At 42.8% G+C, this 8,560-nt stretch overlaps 1 long non-coding RNA gene across 1 annotated transcript; it reads right to left on the reverse strand.

Annotated features, from left to right (window-relative positions):
• Positions 1–7,240: 7,240 nt before the first annotated feature.
• Positions 7,241–8,305, reverse strand: LOC134000575 (uncharacterized). Its single transcript, XR_009927438.1, has 3 exons — positions 8,274–8,305; positions 7,537–7,651; positions 7,241–7,306 (listed from the first exon to the last, which is right to left on the reverse strand). It is a non-coding gene; the product is annotated as an uncharacterized LOC134000575 (long non-coding RNA).
• Positions 8,306–8,560: the final 255 nt, after the last annotated feature.

An 8,560-nucleotide genomic window follows, 5' to 3' on the forward strand; every position in this document is an offset into this window, starting at 1 on the left:
GGTACAACAAAGAGAAAAATAATCACATTTATTTTACATATCTGCAAAGAATTTGAATTACCTCAAAAAACGACAAATAGTATTTTTGTAAGACTGTGAATTGAACTCTAGATGCAAACAAAACGTCTCTTCTCGCACAAGCTTCAAAAAAGCAGATGCAATTTCTTTTTTTTTGCAAGCAAAAAAACTAAAAAAAAGAGAATCTGATCGGTTGTGAGACGTCAGGTTTCTCTGATCCAGCAGTGCCTTGGCTACGGCTAAGAAAAAGCAGAGATTAAAGCTGCATTCAGAGCTTCATCCCTCTCCCTGTCGCAAGAGGGAGGAGGTGTTGTCAGACGAGGATCCGTCCTTCAACAGTATTGGTGAAAGGAATCCATGGAGTCGTTCTTTAAAGCAATGTGTTTTTATAATAAGCCAGAGGGTAAAGTAGGCGAGGTCACACAGGGGGAAAGGCCACTGGAGGGCTCGGGACTATTCAGGTATTTTTACAAACTAACCAAATAAATGTTGGAATATGGGCTGGGTACCAGTAGTGAGCAGTGAAACCAGTATAACTGTGATACATATATTTTATTTACATTCACAGTGTATTGCTTGGCAGCTTATTTTGTTTGTAACAGATTCAATTAATTTCTTTAAACATGCAGACACTAAAAGCTGCATTTTTGTTGCTGAAGGCAACATTTTTACGTCCAGTTTCCTTTAAAATCAATAATAGGAAATAGAAATGCTCATTTTTTTTTGCTGATGCTCAGCCCCAGTTGGGATTCAAAACCTTGAAGTTTTGTATCAGAGTAAGTAAAAGATATAAAATGAGGATTAAGTTTGTGACTAAAGTTGGGTGACCCCTACTTATTGCACATTGGGGGCCCCAAAGAGCCCTCCACAAGCCTCTCCGTGTGACAGCTACGCAGCTCTCTGGCAGACTGAGCACCCTGGTGTCTTCATCCTGTTTGTGGAGGCTAGCCATTTTGTAGCTGAAGTTATAGGATAAAAACAAAGTTTGGTGTTAATTGGTTTTATAAAAGAAGGAGGAGGGGGGGACTGTGATGTTCTTGTACTGCAATGTGATAACACGATATGAGAGGTTTTTGTTCTTTTCTACTTTTGAAGATTTGCTCCAATGTTCAAAAGGGGCCAACGATGTGGACTGTACGCACTTCTTGAGGAAGTGGATATTTTTATGTAATTTGTGCTTATTGGAGAAAAAGGCGGCTTGAAAATGGATTTTTAACTGACCAAATATTTCTCAGGCCTCAGGGGATTGTTGATACTAATTTTTTGGGCTGTTCTGTCCTATCAAGTTTAAAAAGGGAATCAAAAGCTCTTCACCTCACAGTCCTCACAGGCAGCGAGAGGAATTTCCTCAGGTATGATTTCAATACCTGAGATTACATATTTGCCCTAACAAACTCAAGTGTTATAGAAGAAGATGGGGGTGAAATTGTGGTTAATATCTTCTGTCTAGCTACATACCGGCCGTCCGCACCACCACGTACAAAATGGGACGTTGTTATTCATGTCAAGGAATAGTAACGATTCAACTTGGGAGGTGTTTGATGTCATTATGACAAAATTAGATCTGGGAAAAAAGTAAAAGGTCTCATTTCTTCTCCCCTGTCTGCAGGCCGTCTAAAGTAAAAGATTAAAAAAAACATTTCATATGGTCTCTATTGTGACGAGAAGAATAGAAAAGAAATCCTTCGAAAGTGCCAAACTGACTTCCACATTTTGTTTTTGAGGGTGTTCACAGAAAGTGAGCAAAGATGAATTGCATTTGCACAAAACTACTGTAACTTCTGTTTTTTTCCTGTGACTGATGCTTTTATAATCTAATTGTTGTATTTATTGCACCACGTAATCCATTAAATATTTATATGGTTCATCAGCGTTTGCTCATTTCTCACTTAACCCCCAACATTAGAGCCTCACTTTTTCAGCTGCTGCTGCAATCTGATGGTGTAATAACTGTTACACACACACACACACACACACACACACACACACACACACACACACACACTCAGATGGCAGCAGCCACACATGCAGCCAGTTCAGCATAGTAGTGGATTTGTCACTTGCTGAGACAACATGTGCATCCCAAACCCTGTATCAGCACCGACTAAGGCGAGGAGCTCTCAGTTACAGGAACCAGTAGGGGTAGACTAAACAAAAAAAGTGTCTATGGTGTGTGTGTGTGTATGTATAAATGCTCCTGTGAGTGTGTTTTGTGGCTCAGACATTAACACGCTGCATCAAAGAGAAATGGCAGCTGAAAACAGTGCTGAGAATGTGAGGAATCCTGCCTCGCATAGCACAGTTTTAGCCCTCCATTTCCTCGTGTTGTGTGTGTGTGTGTGTTTAAGAGAAAGCAAGATTGTGTGTGTGTGTGTGTGTGTGTGTGTGTCCGTCCTTGTATTGTTGCCAGGCAGATACAGTCCTCCACATGGCTAACCTCTGACATCAGCGTTTCCTCGCCTCTCTCCTGCCACCATTGCGCCGCCAGTTTCTCCCCAGCGACTCAAGGCAAGATCCCCCCCGCCCAGATACATTTAGCACACTTAAAACACACTTGTGCCATATCGCTTCAACCATTAACCACCCTTTTTCTCCTCCCCGCCCCTCTATTGTTGTATTTTTACTGAGGCTATTTGTGGGCTATTATGACAGCCACATGTAAACACTCATCACTCTCGCTGGCGTCTGCCAAAGCCTGCAGAGTGGGCCCAGGTCAGTGCAGTAATAATGCTGCACTGTACACAGTTGGATTTGTGTAAATCTAACAAGCAAAGCTATGAGGCATGTTTTTTTAACTTAAAACTGAGGCTGATAAGGAGAGCTGTAGCATGTTTTTATGGGATGGAAAGGAAGGTTTCATCGGCCTTGACCCCAATTTAAACTGTCCCATGGGTGCAAATGTTTCCTGCTGCATGGGACTACAAGTTTGTACAGTAACAACGCTTTATGGTAAACAACACACACTGTCAGTCAGATGTATTTTCCAAAGTAGTGATCAAGTATTAGTTTGAAGTTTTAGACTGTGTCCGAAAACCATATTAGATACTAATTCCAAGCAGTAAAAAAGTGACAAAATTAAAGGGGCAACCCCCCTAATCTAACACATTAAGATCAATTTACGACATGATGGAGCAGAAGATGTCATATTTTTTATTAACCTTTTTAAAACTTTATTAATTCAAATTTTCCACCCCATAACATTATCTTTAAGTTATACTTGACACTAAAAGAAATGTTAAAGTTAATGTTAATCCCTTCTAATTTAATAAAGTAAAATTACAGTGTTGTTGCACAAACAGTGACTCCAAATGTTTTTTTTCACAGTTTATTTTTATTTCACATCTTTTTTTTACAAACATCATATCATAATGCAGTTTTATCAACACAATATTTATACACAAATGCACTCATGAAAGTATGATATCATGGCTGAGCACCACAGCTAAGCACCATTGTAAATCTTGAAAGATTCTTTTGTACTGAATACTACCCGGATCAAAAAATAGCTTTCAAATAATACAATAAGAAGAAATTCCCAGGTGAGTTTTGTATTGTGTTCATATTGCTACCGTTTGTACATTCACAGGAACATGTTTAAATGTAAATTATCATACAGCTTTCTATGACTGGCACTAAGTTCACAGGCTTCATCTGTATCATATTGATTCAGTTAAAGCTGAAAGATTATGGCTCACAGTTTGAATTATTTGCATCTGATTTGCATCAGTCCAAATCCTTAGCAGTTATTAGTTATTTTTAGAAAAACGATCCATCTGGGTGATTTCATTCTTCTCTCTCCGACTGCTTGATGTCGAAGGTCATCAAAACAGCCATGTCACCGGATTCCCCGGAGGAGGTGGCCAGTTTCAATTGTTGGAGACCGTTCCCGCTGAAAACCTCCCCCTCCCAGACTCTGCTCTTATTCATTTTCAGATCCGTTCTCGTTTCTCCCACCACGCTCACCTTCTGGGCCCCGGGGATCCTCACCCTGAAGCGGACCCAGGAGAGGGGCTCCAGCAGGCCCACGCGGGGCTCAAAGAGCACACAGCCTTTCCTCCAGGCGGAGTAGACGCAGGGGAATGGAGGCCCCGGCTGATCGCAGCTGTTCCTCAGAACAAAGTCACACATGGGGTTGAAATCTCCGCCGGGGGTGGTCTTGGCGTACAGGCCCAGCCGATACACCCCAGCATCAGGCAGGCTGACGCTCACGGTCACCTTGCTGTCTGTGTAAGTGCAGAAGAGGTGGCGTGACAGTGGGATAGCTGCTGTTTTGTTCTCCTCTCTGCTGATCACAGTGTGAAGCTCGAGGTCCCGCTGATTGTGGAAGGTGATGTTACACTTGCCTTGCTGCGTGCTCACCAGCGCCGACGTATGGCTGAATTTGACAAGCCCGGCCTCCATTGTTCGGACCCCCGGCCCACATGCTGAGCCCAGGTTCGGAGGGAACAGCTCATCTGGACTGATCACCTTCCCTTTGCAGTGCAACAAGAAGTTTGCAGCATTGTTGAACTTAACTTCTGTTTTCTCGTAGTCCCGCACAAACACCGACAGGCGGTAGAAGCCTCGCAACGGGCAGAGGACGTGGCAGGTCAGGAGGTTCGGTTGAATCTGAGTAACCAGGCAGCGCTTGGCAACAGCTGCTTCCAGCTCTGGGTGGACGAGTTCACAAAGCACCATGAGGGGCTTGGATGTCTTCAATGCCAACTCAAACATGCCTTCTTCCACCTCTGCAACCTCGCTGCCCTGACTGCTGCCTGCAACGCCCAGAGATCCTGCAGTAGGCTGAAGGCCCCAGGACAGGAAGGGGTTCTCTGGGATCTCCTCCATGGCCCTGGGTGTCAGACACTCCACCGTGAAGGAGCAGACCCACATTAAAGCAGTGGTGGCCGTTTCAGGTCTGGCAAACACCTTCACGTCGTACGTGCCGGATGCCGGAGGCAGCAGCTGCAGGTTCATGCTCCGGTGGGAGACTGTTAGGAGTCCGAATGAGGAGTTGCTGGACTCTTTCTGCTCTGATGTTCCACAGTGCAGGAGGTCCTGATGCTGTGTGATCTCATAGTTAAAAGTTACAGGCCTGGAGAAACCAAGGGACATGTTTGCCTCGCCGTCATCTGAGGAAGAAATTTAAAGTGGATTTTTAAAAATAGTTTGTAGACCATTTCTCATTGCGAAGAGAGAGAAAGAACACAGTTAGAGGCAACATTTAAATTAAAAAACCTAAATTAACATATCTTTCTAAGTCTCAGATAAAAACTAAATGATATATACAGTAAATCTAAATTTCTAAAGATTTTGAACCACTAAAAATTGTGAAAAATGTAAAAACAGGAAGATTAATGTATCTGCAACAGAACTAACTGGTCGACCTGTGACGATGTGAAAGTGATGAGGCTGAATCAGTCTGAGCCCTATGTTGAAGAAGGCTGATGTCTTGAAGACCCTCCTCTCGAATTCCTCCAGGGGGATGGCCGTGTCCAGGAGCTGCCATTTCTCCTCATCGGGGAAATGTGAATCGATGAACTCCTCTGGGTCCGGTAGGAAATAGAAATCATCGAACCTTGGAGGCAACAGATGGAGACAGCAGAATGGTTTCAGACTCGACTCGCTGCTGGATTTGGATTTATAAAAAAAAAATAAACAAAGAAGCAAACTGGCAAACATGTCACAGTGCTGCTGTGCTTTTATGGAACGGATTGGAGACAGAAAAAGTATGCAAATCACTTGGATCGGCTTTAAAATCCCCATTTGGACTTACTTTCACCACTGAATGATGAGTGTGTGGAATCATGTGTTAGTCCCTTTACGAACCTTTTAACGAAGCTTTCATGCTCCATGTCTACTCGTCCTGCTCCCCAACAGGCATCCAATAAGAACCACTGTCCACCCAGAAGCACAGCGTTCCACAGGTGATCAGATTTCACATTCTTGAGGCTCTGACCCTGACGGTACCCGATGCCCTTACTGTGGCCCGGCACTTCTTCGCACTCGATGCCAACCTCTCTGCAAATGCAAGCCAAAAAAACAGTGCACGCTCACTTGCCCCCTTTGTTTTATAGCGTGCGTCATTAATCTGTAGATGTCAAGGTTGCCTCTGCTGCTTTCTGCCTTTAATTTCAGTCAATGTTGTTATTTATACACAAAGTGGCTAGCTTGAATTCAGGAGGGGGTCAGTGGATGCAGAATGCAGCACGATACTGAATGGATGGGTGCAGGAATGGGAACAGAAAGCACACTTTGCTGCGTTTGAGTGCATACTGACATCTAGATGAATGAAGCACTTCTTAAAAACTGGATTGCATTATTGAATACGTGAGTCATTTTGTATGGTATGTCCTTCATTTTCTGAATGTATTTATATTCTTCCAGTAGACCTCTCTTGAACAAAATTGTGAAAATCTCAATGAGGCATAAAATGCACAACGGCGCAGTGAATATTACTATTTTCCAGGCTTCATTACTGAATACATTTTTATATCAACAATTGTCTAATAACTATGTGCATTGTGAAAGAGGTTGCTTGTAGTGATGAACCCAACATTAGCATCAAATCTACAGAGCATTTGAAGCATCTTTTAGCTCATTGTGGCTCATTTTCTGGTCCAGGAGCTCTGTTCTTATTAATCCTCTTTCCACTGCGGCAGGCAACCAGTCAGAAGACAGAAAAAGTTACCAAATAGCAGGCTTAGAGACATATGTCCCTCAAGAGTTGATCAGAGATCATAACATAGCTAAAGAGAAAGTGAATATCTGTTATATTTATATTTACAACTAAGCATTTATGACCAGACACATGACTCTAAAGTACCAGGAATTGTAATGTGGCTCCAGGTCTGCTGGAAGTATAAATAAGCGGTCATCATAAACATTTAATATGATATTTGATACTGAAAGGTGATAAACTGTCAGTGTTGTGTTTACAGCTTGTTCTTCTGCCTCCAAGTGGCCAAAAAATATGAACGAATGCAGCTATAACATAAACAGATTGTTAATGCAGTAACACCACAGTTCAGTTATGGGGTGGAAACAGGTTAGTAGTCATTATACTTTATTATTATTGTAAAACAGATAAAACATGCACAAATACTGATCCAGGTGTTTTATTTTAGTCAGTGTTGTCCTCATGCATGAGTCTGTAGCTTTCCCTCAGCGTCTCAGCTTTGGTGTGCTTACCTGCACATTTCCATACACAGGCTGGAGTAGCCACAGCAAACCCCCCGACCAGCCGCTATCACCTCCTCCGGGGAGGTCAGCTTCTCCGAGTGGCCCAGGTACCCGCTTACATCATACTCTGTGAAGATTGACAATGGTGCTCGTTCATTTTAGTCTAAAACAAGGCACAGATATGACATTTGCTCTTAAACTGAAATACATAACCAATCCTAAAATCTGATATATACATGAAGATGTGCACTTGGATCAGAGACTCACCATGACAAATCTTAATTTTAAACAAAATCTGTATACTATATGTTACATAGAGTAATACATAAAATATTTGCAGGTCAGTTAAATACCCACCAATGTTGTGACAGAGCCAAACCCAGATGGCACGAAGTCTATCCACCTCATTTCTGGATCCGCGTGTGATGCTCTGTACTATCGTCTTCACATCATACACACACTTGTCCCTGAGCTGCAACACACACACACACACAACACACACACACACACACAACACACATATCGACTGTTAGATCTTATAGATAATTAAAGCGTTCAAACGTTGTGTTCACATTTCTACATGCAGTCCGTCTCCTGCTTCAAAATCAAACCACTGCCATTGTTTAGTTTAGTATTTTTCAATTTTACAATATCATCCTATTTTCTAACATCTTTCAGGGTCATGCAGTGTTTTGAACAGCCAGGTTAGCACACTCAGGGGTGTGAGTGCTGCTGTATTCATTCTGGTTTTTATTGCAGTGTGATGTTATGATTCCACAATGCTTTTCCTGCAGAGCTCATCTCTGCTTTGCTTTTGTTGTTGTTGTTTTTTTGCCATCACTGCTTTTATTTGGCTTTGGTTGTGTTTTATTCTGCTACAAAGGCTTTTTCTGCATTTGTATATTTAATATGGATCAAAGTGGAGGAGTTACTGACTATTAAAGGGTAGTTTTGTGTAATTCAATAGATGAAGCATGGACTGCTATAAGCCAGTTTTCTCAATGAGAACTAAAAGTAGGTAGGCAGGTAAAGATGCACTTTGGCCAGGAATGTTAAAAATTGTATTAAAGTAGAACGTGCAGGTTTCCCCTCACCTCTGCTCCAGCTCTGACGACATGTGAATCAATCCTGTGGAAAACGTCTGTGTTGGTAAAGAGATCTTTTCGACGTCTCCTCTTCCCTGCAGCCACAGTGCGTGGTGCCAACCTCTGTCCCAGGTGTGTTTTGGGTTTCAGGTGCCTCGGCTCCTCCGCCTCCTTCCTCACTGCGCTCTTTTTCACCGCAGTGATGGTCCTGGCCGCGCTCTCAGACGACAGCTGTCTCTTCGCCGCAGGACGCTGATCCTCACTCTCCACCGTCAGGTTCTCAAACACGTTCCTCC

Source organism: Scomber scombrus, chromosome 19 (assembly GCF_963691925.1).
Source record: "Scomber scombrus chromosome 19, fScoSco1.1, whole genome shotgun sequence".
In the NCBI taxonomy this organism is placed as follows: Eukaryota; Metazoa; Chordata; class Actinopteri; order Scombriformes; family Scombridae; genus Scomber; species Scomber scombrus.